We start from the raw sequence: 14,973 nt of genomic DNA on the forward strand, positions 1-14,973 counted from the left end.
TGCAGCATGTTGTCTCCCACATTACTCTGCTTCCTGCAACTGAGGATATGTGGCCCTCTTTAAATAGCAATGATTAATTGTTGGCTTTAATTGGAAGGGTGTTGGGACAGCGCTGCACTCTCTCTTCCTTCTCTTGGTCGTTTAGGGGAGTGCAGATGTCAAAAGGACACCTGGAGCTTTCTTATTCAGTTCCTCTGCTTGCTGTATCGACGTGACAGAAGCTTCTTCCTCTTCTGCCTCTTCTCCCTGCAGGTGTCAGTGACACAGGACATGCTGTCTTACTGGCAAAAGCCCTTCTTTCCAAAACTATAGCTTATCTTTTCTTTCCATTTCTTTCTTTTGCTGCTCTTTCTGCTCAGTTGCATCATCTCTTATTTCTTCTGTAGTTTGAATAATTAGCACCATATTTATTCTGTCATTGTTCCTTGCCTGGTTTTGCATCAGTCTGGACATTTTCTGTATTGCATTCTTCATTTGAAAATGTAACAACAACAATGCCATTTTTTTTTACATAATTAACAAAGCAAGAATATAAATAAATGATTTTGTGTCACTTTTGTGTTGTTTATTTAAGTAAATAAAACAAAATCGCTCTTGGAATATCTTCTAAAGGTAAGGATTTTCTATATTTTGCCAGGGATTGTCTGGATTAATAGTGCATATGAATGTAGAGATCATTGTATCTGAGGAAATTCCTGAGCAAAAGATGTTAGCATTTTTCTCCAAAACTAGATATGCTTAATATTTTTTCCATGCAAAAACTGATTTTAAAGCTCCAGCAAATCAGAATAATTAGTTGTTCTGTGCAATGTGGACCAAAAACTAACAGAAACTTAAATCATGTTTATTTTTAAATTCATTAAGAGTTTAGTTATAATGTCATACATTATCATACAAAGCAATTAGTCTCCTTGTTAACATACTTCGAAAGATAAATGCACATTTAATCCTCACTAACAAAGTGCTTCAAACCATCTCTTTTGCTTTCACTCTGCAACTTCTTCTGAGGTGAGGGGATAACATTGTTTGGCCTTTCTTACTATCTGCAGCCTCCTTGGGTATGCACAGTGGCCCCTGGTGATTGATGATTGGGCAAGGGCAGAGGAAATCTATCCCCGGGTTACACTGCTGCTCTGGTGATGGATAGCCCCTTAGAGGTCTTGGCGGGACTGATGGGTCATGGGCCTGAGTGAGCCCAAAGCTATGAGTGGGAGTGAGAAGAAATATCAGGGAAGGAGTAATGCAGAAACCAGGAATATGATTTAAGAAACAACTAAATGTGTCTCATGACCTGTGTGTTTTGGTCTTTTGGTGTTTCGTACCATATATGCTTGCTTCTCATTACTATATGTGATTGATACATCACTTGGATTTGATTTTTTTGCATTAATATTGATATAAAATCCATGTTTTTTCCAGACTTAAATCTGAAAGCAGAGATTTTGCTCTGGCAGAAATCACCATAAGATAAATGTAGCCCTTGACCAAAGCTGTGTTAATTTTAGCTTTTGTATTAAGGACTGACACTAGTCTGTGGATGAAGATTGAGGTGAAATGGCTACATATAAGACAAAATTATTTTTCCCAACAAAGGACTTAGATATTGTCTCATAGATGACATGTTTGTATTTCTCTTCAGGCAATCCTAAGATTGCATTATATAATGTCAGTGTTTTTATTAGTTTGTGACAGCTCAGAAGCCACCAGGACCTGAGATAATCTTGTATTGAAGATAAAAGTTTTGTGCTGCCTTGTGGGACAAAAACTGTATCATCCTGCTGCAGAGAATCAACTGAAAATCAATCACAATGAATCACGGATAGCATGTACAAACTGACAGACAAATTAAACATGCTATATTTTTTAATATTATATTAGATACAGAAGATTTTTTTTTAGAATATAGATTGTCTGACAGGTTGTAAAAACACATACCTTGATGAGTAGCTGTGAGCTGAATCATAAAAAGAAAATATATTATCTTTTCCTGGTCTTATTTGATCGTTTAATATCCCCATTGTGCAGCTGACATAGTAATAAACCTCTCTACAAATTTTGGAACGGCTGTTTCCTCTCTAGACTTTTGAAGGATCCATTATTGTCTCAGAATAACAGCATTGCTGGCTGGCTTCCATGTATTCATTAAAAGGTGAGAACTGTGGACTACTTTATGACCAGCCCTTTTTTTATGCAAATGAGAAGATTTCTGCATCACTGTAAAAAAAAAAAAAAAAAAAAAAAAAAACAATAAAAGAAAAAAATAACACTCATTCTTTGTTCTGTCTGCACCGCTAGTTTGCTCTGAAGCAATATAGCACTGAGGTGGGCCATATTAGTGATAAATTGTCATGGATTATATGTCTGCACTGAAGCAAATTCGCTCCCACTGAGGTTATGGTAAATTTGTTCATGCCACAAATGATCAGACAAATTAGTGCATGCTCTGTACTCTGAACTTCATGTTTTTGTATTTTGGAAAAACATGATCAATGAAGCCACAACCCAAAGAGAACATGGACAAGTTAAGTCAAGTTTGAGGCATTGGATCTCTCAGTATAGACTCAAACACTGAACTATTTCTTGATATTGTGCAGCTTGAAAGTGCTTTTAAATGAGGTACAATTTAATTTAACCTTCACAATAGGAATAAAAAATTATAAATCTGGTATAAATTTTCCTGATGGAAAGGGTTTTTCAGCATGACAGACTATTGATATTCAATCACTGCTTTTGGGATTCCTAACTCATTGATTTCTTGTTTCGATGTTTGCATGTTTTACGGTACTTTCAGCACAGTTCATTTTCTCTAGCCTTGATATCGCTCTATGAGCCGCTTCACCATTGTAGATTCTCACAGTAGTTGGTTAATCTCTGGTTGGGTCTTAACCAAGTTCGGAGCATCTCCATTGCAGCCTGTTCCTCACTGTTATGACTGTGTACATGGGCAGGATCCTGCCGCTGCCAATGGCGACACTCCTCCATGCAGAGAGGCTCTCTGACAGCAGACAGCATGTACGCCGGTTCACCAATGTTGTTGTTAGGAGATTGCAAGGTTTGGTCTTCATTCATGCAGTCACATAAATCTGTAAAACTGCAAATCTGCAAATCTGCTGTCAATCAAATCGTTTGCATGCAATACACCACTTGGAACGGCTTGTAGCCCTGAAGTGGTTCAGAAAAATGGAGAAAAACCATCTGCTAATGAAGGCGGATTGGGACAGAATCGGCTACCGTGGAGAAGCAGCTTAACAGGACTCTGCTGAAGTGAAGGAAGATAAGAACATTTACATCAATCACCTCTTGGATTACAGCAAATAATTTTCTATTTGGCTTTTTTTCTGAAACTGGGGAGCTGGCTGACAGCTGGCAAGCTCCATTAATCATACTATGAGGATTTGAATTTGTGTGTTTGGCAAATTTTGTGAAGACTTCTGATTTGCCAAAGGGCTGAGCGAGCTCCCATGCGAATAGCAATTAAACATAAGTCTCTTGTGGAGACGTCAGATCATACTCTAAACTGGTGAGTCTGAACTGTGTCTCATTTTTACAAGCTCTGCCTCAGACTATAGGTGTCTCTTGGGGACGACTTCGTTTTTGTTTTTTTTTCCCTTTGTAAAATCTTTTGGATTTTATATTTATGCTTTGTCCTCAAAATGGGTGTGAAGGGATTTATAAGCCCCTTTGCATCTGACAACCTCACATTTGTATTTTCACACAGGCTTCAGTACTGTGGTGCTTCAACAAGCAACGGCTGAAACTGATGACCAGCTTTTCTGTCTGCTTTTATTATAAATGTCTGGTTAAAGCTCCAGATTGACTACTCTTCCATTATAATGCTCTTAGATGTGCATACAAAAATATGCACATCAACCGTCATCAACCGTTAACATTTCCTTTTTTTTTCTTAGTTAATTTTTTGTCATAGATAATGGATTTATAATATCTCCAGCTTCTCTTGTTTATGCTCTGTTTGGACAAATGTATCAGCAAAAATATTTTCGAAAACATAGTTTACTGACATGATGGGAAAATATGGAGCACTCAGACTTAAATAAGGTCTGAGTGCTGAAAAGGACATCACAGCATGTGTCTAGGAGGGCTACTGGTTTGCCTGGCATGCAATAAGGGCGTTGGAAGAAGCAAACGGGACAAAATGGCTCTGTTCTGATGGACAACTGCCCAGGACTAAATTATTGCAGTCACCGAGGGTTTGAAGTAAAAAGAACAACACTTGTTCGAAGCAAAATGAGGTTTGAGGCCTCTTCTGTCTGAGGACACGGAGCAATTGGAAAACACCTACTGCTTGGAAAGTGGGATGCTGAAAAAGCCTGAAAACCTATCGGTAAAGGGCAGGAGTGCAAACTCTGTAAGATGCTTCCACACGGGGCCTAAGACCTTTGTCTGCTTTCTCTGTCATAATATGAGATGGAGGCAGTCAGCGGCTACTTAGTTCCCTTGGATGGGCTGGGGATTTATTACACACTTGTCCTCTCCAGGAGGCCTGCTTGATACCTCTGATGCAGTGCACACGCTGTACTCATTTGGCTTCAGACCAGAAAAGGTACTGCAGTGGCAGAGATGTTTCACTGAGGTGGCTGGTAATTGATATATGACTTCAGCCATCTGAGGGGTGAGCAGAGGAAGAGAGAAAAGCAATTTGTGTCTCAGCTTGGGTCCTTCTCGACAGCTTCAGAAAGCTCTCCAATTTTGCTTCTAGTCTACCCATTTTGTCTGAGGATAAATGCCTAGCTGAGAATTTTCTTTGATTGCATAAACTAAAATCCACACACTTGTAATGGATGGCATTTTTGACCTCTTCGAAAGGTTTGAGGTTTTTTTTTTTATACATAGCTAGGACATGCAATGTGCACTGGAGGAGGAAATGGAGAGATGTCATTCATTTTTTTGTGTGTGCTGATAATTGATTGGAGAGATGTTTGAACTGACAGCAGAAGGTAGGGGAAGAATTCACTACCTTTATAAGATTTAGAGGTTCTGCTCAAACCTCCCCACAGACTCTTTAATATAATAATTTACTTACCTCAGTGTTTCAACTGCTAAAACCCTTTAGAAACAGAATGTGCAACTTACATCCATTGTCAAGAAATAGGTTAGGAATAGCAGTAAGAACATTGCTGCATTGCTGGAGATATTATAAATCCATAATCTATGAGAAAAATAAATGCTTTTTGAATGACACTTTCTGAATTTTTTTACTGCGTCATATAAAAGTGATGAGAAATGCATTAGATACAATTTTAAAGCTACATCTGTAAATATAGAAAAGTATCTTGCTTTTAATATAAGAACAACAAATTCACTCCATACAGACTCCGACATAAAAAGAACCAGAAATGATTGTTAGAGTATTTAAAATGAATATTTATTAAATATTGATTTTCATATCCAGTTCGTCATTCTGTGGGGCTTTAAGGTGATTTTGATGTGGTGTGTTGTCCTGTGATGAACCGGTGACCTGTCCATGTTGTCCAGGATATACCATGGTTCTTGCTCAATGACCATTGGAGATGGACAGTGGTTCCCTGGTAACCCTGCAAGGTCAAACAGTGGACGGACAGTGGACGGATTGGTGGATGGACGGACGGATAGATTGTTCAAAAAATTTTTGTGTAAGGTGTTCTGCAACTTTGTGCTTTCCAGCAGCTGCTTTTGGATTTCACCAGGATGAGGTTCATCAGGATATTGTTCAAATTCTGAAATGTTGGTTCAAAAATAACTCAGTTTTTCATATCAGTAAGTTTGAGTATTGTCCATCTCTGTGGCGTAGTTTTTGTGATTAACTGACATTTATTCCTAAGTAAAGCTCATCTCCCTTCCACCATCCCAGCTAAAAACTCATCAGCTGAAGGGTTTCTGTATTTTATGTTTTCTCCTACATATTATAATGTTTCTTAGTTATTTAAGTGCCCAAAGGTCTGTATTATCATTATTATCAGGAGTTTTTAGCCGGGAGGCTTTGAGTAAACTGGGTGGGATGATGATAACAATTATAGTTGGAAGTATAAACATTTCTATTTTCTCTGTACCGAACTAACCATAAGTTGATATTTCCACCATGTCAGATGCTTAATCATAATCACTTAGTGTTGACGAAACACTGTCAGTGTTTATCTGCTACGTTCACATTTCGGTTATTGCAGAGAAAATTAAATACGCCTGTCAGTTTGTGTTTCCAGCGAAGTCCATCATATTGCGACAGTGTAAAACATTTATTTTCCATGAAACATTTACACACGTACACATACACTTCTTCAGTTTCTGTCTGCGCGTTGCTTAAAGCATGTAACATTTACACTGCTCCTTGCTGTTTATTCCATAAAGTCAAAAATAAATAATTATACGAGAGTTGAACATTAAAAGGACACTGACTACACCTAAACTTGAGCAGTACATTTATTTTAACGAAATGTGTTAGAATTTTATATAATATATTTTACATAATGACATATTTTATATAAGAGATATTGTATATTGAAAACCAAGAGTGGGACTCCTGCCTTAATGGTCCTTCTGAAATCCTGTGGACCATTGTAGCACATCTGAAAAGCCTCTTGACATTAATTAAACAACCCTCTGTTGAAAGTTACTCCTACTTCTGTCATGAATTAAACCATAAAGTCAAATTAAATTTCTTCTTTTTGTCTGTTCAGTTTCCTCTTACTTTTTTAGGCTGATGCAGCGAGCAGCTCTCTCTTCTTCCACATCATTCATAATACATAAGTCAGATCATAAAGCTGGTGATCAAAATTCGTTTTTTTTATACTCTCTCCCTTCAAGGTCCATTTTTCTTTTATTATTTTCATCTTCCTATCCAAATGGACACACATGCACATTCGCACATGGACGAACTCACAGTGATCTGGCTTCAGAAGACTTTGCTTTGAGTTGCATCATTTCCAGGAGACGTACGCGGAGGCTCACCTTAGAACTTTCATTCACCTTGAAATTTATGTTACTGAAACACACACACAGACATACACACACATTGTTATCTTAAAATATGTTTGACTTTCTTTTAGAAAAGATGTTTTTTTTTTTATGGAAGTGATCTTTGATTTTCTTGTCATAACACTAATTCCTGTTAAATAGGAATTAGGAGAGAGGCTGTCTATCTCAAGAAAAGTATTCTTTTTGAAAACTGAAAGTACTTTTCTGGGCTACGGATGGGGGTCTAGAAATAGCTCTACAAAATAAAAGAGATTCTGTAATTTACTCTGGAGTCTTTTTATACTGAAATGACTTCTGACTCATGTTGCATTATGCAGACTTGAAATCAGTCTGCAACTAGAGAACAGGATAATCCAAGCCACTTTTGAAAGGTATTTACTTGTCACAAGCAAGTTACTGCTGTCTTTGATTTATTTTGAGCTGAAACATTCATTGACAAAGGAAGAACCTAATTTGAGGAACAAAAATGCAACTTTCAAGCTGGAATAGAAAGCAGATGCTTTTTCAGTTTTGACCTGATCAGTTTATTTCTTTGTATTTTACTGTTATAATGCAGTTCATTCACTTTTGCTTATGTTATTTTATGCTTGTGTTCTATTAATTGCACATTTGATTTTAATGTTCTCAGATTAGTGCCAAGCATGTTTCTTTTTGGTTTCTGGATCCTAAAAGTCCTATTAATTAGTCTCCTCCATCAGCTTCCCTGCTTTCTCCTCATCACAGCTATACCACATTTGCTCTGATTAGTTCATGTGATTCTTTTGCCACTTCCCACTCATGCCACAGTATTTAAACTCCTGATTTTTCATTTCTCAGTGCTGGATTCTTCTGCTTTGTCTTGGTTATCCTGTGTTTTACTGTTCAGGCAAGACCTAAGCTTCAAGCTATAAAACTTTGTGGTGTTCATCTCTGTGCTGTTTTCACATTAGTTGTATTTCCCTAGATATATTTTACGCCTGTGTACTTTTTAGCAGCTATTGTTATTAACTAAATTTAATGTTTTTGGTGGTTGTTTGCATGTGTGTTTCTTTGACTTCTGAATAAGCACATTTAATTGGCTGAAAACCGATTTGACTCCGCAAATTGGGGTTTTTGACATGTTTTTTTTCTTTCTCAAAATAAAAATAATTTTATTTTGTACTGCAATGTGGATATTTATTGATTTACTTTAACTGTTGTTCGCACTGCATTCAGGCATAAGGAGCCTCCAAAGGTGATGCTGTCAAAATTGCCCACTCACTCAAACTGCCTTAACCCATTTTCTTTTTATTGCTGTACACAGGGGCTGTTAAACAGAGTTGTCCCTCATTTAACCACACTGCCCAGGAGCTACAGGAGTCGTAAAGGACCAAGTAGACAAAAAGGCATTGAAGGACCAACGGATCTCTTTAAGATTAGGAAAAGCGTGTATGTGTGTACATGTGTGAACCATACAGTGATGTGGATAATAACTCCTTTTATTCACCAGTGGCCCTGAATGTCTGAGAAGCCACTGCAAATCCTCCTTTTTTGCAGACAAAGCAAAACGCCACCGGGAGAGAAATGAGTTTTATTCTAAAGCGTCGTCTCATTCAACAGATTACATCCCTCTCCATCTTAGGTGACTGCACACAGCCTGGGATTCTGGTGACACTGACAATATGTGGTGGCTGCCTCCTAAATTTAAAGCCAAACTGGTAGTGCAGCACTGATGCTTTGGGAATTTATTCCAACACTGTGTTGCCTGAACCGAAGTGGTTCCATATAAAATCCATATTTTTATTCAGTCAACCCCTAAACTGTGAAATAAGAACAACTATGCCCCAAAACAATCCATTATTTCTAAAGAACTTAATCCCCTCTATTTTTACTTCATGTTCTTCTCTGGGTGCATTTTGCTTGAAGCTAGAACTAATTGAGATTTTTAAGTGTATTTTTCATAATACCAGTAATTAATTGATTTTTATAAATGTACAGTCTTGTACTCGCAGCAGTTAAGAAATGATTACGGTACAAAAGCAACGTAAACATGTACATTTCCTTCTTAAAAAATGTTTTTATTAGCAAACATTGGTGTGGTCTTCTGAATATTAAGAACCATTTGTTGTTGTTTTTATCCATCTTCCCTTTAAAAAACACTTTCTCTCATATAGAGACCAGTAGTTGTTTTTTGTGTGTGTGTGTGTAAATGGTTTTCTTTAGAGGGATGCTGACTCTATACAGCATTTTCCATTTGTATATGGACTTCCAAAGACATACATAAGCCTGCAAAAGTGACATCTTGTAATGTGTTTTTACCACATGCTGTGCAACATGTAAGCACAAGAGCTGTTTACGTTCTAAAAAGAGCTCAGATATATTTTTTTTAGCCCACAATATGATCATGAATAGCGCTGTTGTTTTGGTAGTTGTGCTGATAAGTCACAGCAACTTCTTTTCCCAACTGGATAAGGAATTGCAGGAGAAGTGGGAATGGTTTGTTCTATGCTGTTACAATTTTTATCAACATCCAAATAAAGAAAATCTCACCTGTGGGCTTATAAAAACGTATTTTTTCTTTATATAGTGAAATGATGGGAGTTGTCCAATTTGCTGTGCACACAGATGTTCTGTGGGACTAAGATCAAGGCTTTGTAAGTAATTTGATGGTACAATTAGGAGCATTGTCCATTTGGAAGATCTGTTTGCGTCAAAGCTTTATTGAGATGTTGCAGCAACAAGTTTCCATGGCCAAAACTTTAATTCTTTAACTTCTCTTGGGCCACCAGGGTTTAATTTTTCTTCAAAAGTCTGTCTGATGGGACTCTAGAATGTGTACTGGAAAATTAGTACAGTTGTGTACTTACTGGCCTTTCAATCCATCTAAAATACAATCTTAGTGAAAAAACCTGTTGCAGTAAGCACAGACATCCCCAACGCTAATGTCAGCATTCACAGTCACAATTTTAAGGTTTTTTTTTTTAAAGAAGCTACATGAATGAGTATAACAGCACTTTGCACCAATCTGATAGTTGAATAACCTAAATGACAAAGTTAAAACAAAAATATATTTATTGTTGAGCTCATTTGAACATAAACAAAAGTACAAAGGGTTTCTGAATTGAGATTTATTGATTACTTCAATTAACGTGGTTAATAGTTTTCATTCAGCCCCACCACTAGTTTTTTCTCATGATGCTACCAACATGCCTCCAAACCATTTACTTATTAGACCTTAGTAGAACTAAGACTCATTGTCCCTTTGTGCACTTGTAAACTGCAATTGGACTTTTTATGTTGCTTTTTGGAGTAGAGCAAACTAGTATGGGTTTATCAGGCATAGCATTGCTGCTAATGCACCAGGTGTAATGTCTCCTTCCTCCCTGAGTGGCTGTTGAACAGCCAGTGATCAGTCCTGTATCTGCTCATTCAGCTTCTTCACAAATGTTTTTTGTTCTGAGGATGATGCACTAATTTTGCAGCCAAACACTTCCATCTCTAGGACACAGAACATCTCTGCTTCCTGAATATATTATAGCAGGTCATTCCTCTGGTTTTCATAATTGCACATAATTCTTTGAACTGATGAACATAAACAATATAGAATGAGCTATATAATCTTGGCTGCTTCGTTTAGATTTGTCCGTGATATCACCCTGCTATTCACCCTTGCTAAGGAGCTGAAATTTACTTAGTAGAACTTTTCTCAAACTCATTTTTTTCAAGTAGTCATTAAGAAGCATGAGAAAAAAATGTATAAAACACGTAGAGGAGAAAAACAAGCTATAAAAACCCTTTCTATAAGACAATATTTTTTCTGAACCGGTACAAAACCTTTTGGGACTTTCAAATGAGGCTGATTTTGGCAAGCATTCCTCGGGTTTAATTACCCTATGCACATGAATCAGGAAAGCAGCTCGCTCTAGTTTTTATCAGATTGCCTTTGCTGGTTCTCACCATGTTTCTTTTCTCCCTTTTCCAATTCACTTGGACCCTTGCACACCTTCTTTCTATTAACAGCATCTGACATGTACATCTGGTATCTGCTATGTGCAGGAAGCGGCGGGAATTACGTCTTTGCAATGTTCTTTTTGTTGTCTGCAGCCTTAATGGCATGACTCATTCTGTGGACAAATGTGCATCCTGCTGAACAAACCTCCCCACAGCAGAGCTTTGCCAGCTCCAGGAACCTAAATCCTTTATATTTTATTATTTTTTTAAATCAAAAGTCCACCAGTTATTTACTCATAATGTGCCAAATAAAAGAATTAAAGTTTTTTTTTTTCTTTGAACCGCTGTGACAGCTCTTGCATGAAACACAGGTGATTTATCTATTTTTGATGTGACTGCTTGTTTTGTGCAGCCCTTTCTGTACATCAGTGTCTGTCATTCAATCAGGGATCTCTCAGCTCGCACAGTTCAGTTGAAGCTTTGATTTAATCGAAGAATTAAGTCTTTCTTTCAAGAATTAAGTCATTTACTTTTATTCATGTTTGAAATAAAAGTACTTATGAGTTCAAACAAATGCTGTCTGAGATGCAGCAGCGTTATTCCATGAAGTCTTGTATTACAAGGATTTTGTTTTCATCTGTCACCCTTTTCTGTCTCTGGTGTTATTCTATGCTGAGAAATGATTGAATGCCTCTCTTGCTTTAACACAAACAGCTGAAAAACACCTGAACAACTGCACCACAGACTGAGATAAATGACTATAATCTATGAGTGATTGGACTCGTGGCTGCTTTTCTCTACACCGTCTCTCCTCCCCTCTCCACCCACCATCTCCTTTTCTTTTCTCATTGCCTACTTCTACGCCAAATTGAAATTCAAATGAGCCACAGTGTGCTGAAGCAAACTGTATTAGTCTGCCATATCATGTTGTCGTCACTTCTAAAACAAACAGTGCCCATGATGAGATCAAATTAAAACTTTACATTCACATGAATTTGGGATGTTTCCTGTTTAAACATTCATATGTGTAATTTGTTTTATTAGATTAATATTCCCTGTTGAAACCACAGCTAATTCCAATAACAAACGGCTACAATGATTGTTGGGCAACCTTAAACCTTCTGTAATGACAAATTCAGACATCTGGATTTGTTTAATAGCGTCATATTACAAATATGTTTTTTACTTATCCAATCTGACTTAATTGTTAAAATAAAAAATTATTCTTTATAATAGTTTTTATTTTTGTCACCATTTTGCTTCTGTTTCTCTGTTGATCTGCTCTCCCTGTTATCTGTGTGTGCATGTTTCTAAATTCTTACTCACTAAGCCTGATTTGAATAAAAAGGTAGGCTGAAACCTGAAAAGAGGCCATATTAATCACAGAAGTCTAAAATTAGAACTGTGAGACTCCGTTGGCACACTTTAAATGGAATATTCAATTGTTTTGCGAGTGTTGAAGTACAGCTTTTATTGCACACGAAATAAATTACAGTTGAAAAGTATATGAGCATGAGGATCATGTCGGCTTTAATTGCATCCAGTTGTGACTCTAAAATTAGACGTGAACCATTAGTTTCAAGATGACTTTTTCTTTTTTGCTATTTATTGCTATAATTATGAAATTAGAATGTATTTCTCGTTTTTGTTTTTTTTTTTTTTTTTTTTTACATTTTTGGTGTTAGGGTTAGGGTTTGCAGCTTTGTGCCATTATATTATATTAATTTCCAAGCCTAAAACCGGGTAATATGAATGGGGATGAAAAAAGTGTGAACAGGGCAGCTGAGAACTCAGCTGAAAGTTGCTGAAGAGTGATGTTATTTTTGAGATAACTGCATTACATAAGGCCCATCTGAGACAAACGTAGTCACTGCAAAGTCTCCAGCTCAAATTTGAGTTTAAAATTTAAAGATTTATATGGTGTTTGATTCAGTAAGGTGGAAAAGTCTGAGTACTGATCGAGTAAATTGATTGCAAGGAAAGCAATTGATTGCTACCAATTTCTGTAATACAAAAACATACATTTGACTTGTATTACCTTCCGACAGTCACCTTTTACTTTCATGTTATCAAACACTCCCTCCTTCATTTGGATTTTGATGATGCAGCTAATTATTCTGCTTAGAAAACAAGATGGAGGATTGTTGGAAGAAAGGTGTGTATTGAATTAAAGTAATCTGCGGAAACCAGAAAGAAAGACGACAAATGAAAAAGTAAAAAATAAAAAAGCACTGTAATGGAAAGCATTTTTGCTGATAAATCTTTTTCTGACAAACCTTTTTTTTTTGTTGCTGACAGACCTTTAACTCCCAAACAACAAACCTCAGGTTTGAGTTGTTCCTGACTTTAAAACCAAGAATCCAGTTGTTTCACAGGAGAACTCTAGTCACAGCATCTGCTTCTCCCTGTTTTCTGCATAGATGATCTTACTCCACTCTTTTTCTCTTTTGCAAACATTTGTATTCACTTCTAGTTGTCCTGGTAAAAAAGGAAAAAAATTAAAACTTAACAAGAAAACAGTCTTTGTCATATTTACAACAAAAGTCAATTAGACGTTGAGATCTCAGACGTCTTCCATACATGGATTTGCTTCTTTTTGTTTGTATGTTTTTTAAGGGACAGGCTCATTTTGTTGTGAAAAGCTATTTTCACAACAATTTATTGAAAAACAATAAATTAGAGTACACCTTGAAAAGGGGTCCACTAATCAGATTAGAAGAACATTTTTAAAAAAATCCTTTACTTTTCATTGTGACCATGCTTTATTGGTCAACTTCTGACTGCACTGTCTTTTATTTCAAATGCTCAGTGTTTGGGATCCACTATCACCCTTTATCGACAATCTGCGACGCAAGACGAATACATTTCCCCGACAATTCTTTTTTAATTCAGTGACTATCTTATCCATTCAATGTCACAAGGCTGATAGAACAATCAGAACAAAATATAAATGTCCACTACTATGCAAAATTTACGTTTTACCTGTTTTTGTACTACTATCTTCTGGAAATAGCCCAAGAGCAAAGAAATAAAAAATAAGACAAAAAATAAAATAAAGTAAAACAAAAACATAAAAAACACAACCAAATACTCAGTCATGTTTTGGAACAACTGCTACTGTCTATTTCAAAAAGCCCTAATAAGTTGTTGTCTCACAATTTGTTACCTAGCAACCCCTTACCTGTCAGCCGAAGTGAAGCTCCACCCACTTCATTCATGACGCAAAGCTATCGCTGCAATGGCTGCCGGAAAAGGAAAATGTTTTGATTATCGGCTGCAATATGGAGCAAGTGTCCAGGTTGCGTTTTCTCCCAGTGACATAGAGCAGAGCTGCAGTGGCTTCATTTTATTTTTGCTTGCAATGTCACTGCGATGTTGCCAAATAAAGTTAGTTGTAGTTCGCGCAAATTAGTTTAGGAAGGATTCTTTTGGCAAAATTTACCAAATGACTTGGACTGAAGGATGCAGATGATGATGAAGGATGCAGATGATGATGATGATGATGTAAGTACATAATGCGTTGTGTGTTTTTGTTTGGGAAAACACAAGGTAACGCCTTTGGCTTGTTCCATTTAGCACAAGCTAAACGAGGTATCTGCTTGTCATGCATCTTAATTATTGGACTGTCGGACTTGTAGTAAGCTGGAAGTGATTGAGAAGATGCAGTGCTTGTGAAAACATGTCAAACACCTGGATATTACTGACATTGTCCGATTTATTTATTTATTTATTTTTCATAAGGAGAGAAGTACCAACCTCGTACATTTAAAATTGCATTTTAAATTAAAAACAAAAACAAAAGAAAAAACAAAGACGTTTGTTGTGCTGAATTATTGTGCCTTTGGGTCTGCTTCAGGGCGAAATCTATATGGTGGTACCTCTATGCCTGAAGCCTCTTTCACGCGTCTGAGGATCTAATGTAAACACTAAGTTGGCAAGGCTTGGCTCACAGCAGCGCATTTGCATGAATTGTGATGCCCTAAAATAGCGCAATCCTTAAGAAGCTCAAAACAGGCAGAACTGATCGAGTGAAAAAATTTAATGAACATGTTTTGTATAGCCCACAGACCTATCTTATAAGCTTGTTCAATTAAA

General features: G+C 36.8%; 1 long non-coding RNA gene across 1 annotated transcript; it reads right to left on the reverse strand.

Moving 5' to 3' along the window:
* Positions 1 to 5,413: 5,413 nt before the first annotated feature.
* LOC129363127 (uncharacterized) lies at positions 5,414 to 13,988 on the reverse strand. The gene is made up of 5 exons (XR_008606299.1): positions 13,861 to 13,988; positions 13,155 to 13,356; positions 12,917 to 13,055; positions 6,875 to 6,976; positions 5,414 to 5,552 (listed from the first exon to the last, which is right to left on the reverse strand). It is a non-coding gene; the product is annotated as an uncharacterized LOC129363127 (long non-coding RNA).
* Positions 13,989 to 14,973: the final 985 nt, after the last annotated feature.

This window comes from Poeciliopsis prolifica, unplaced genomic scaffold, assembly GCF_027474105.1.
Source record: "Poeciliopsis prolifica strain line A6 unplaced genomic scaffold, Auburn_PproV2 SCAFFOLD010, whole genome shotgun sequence".
Lineage (NCBI taxonomy): Eukaryota > Metazoa > Chordata > Actinopteri > Cyprinodontiformes > Poeciliidae > Poeciliopsis > Poeciliopsis prolifica.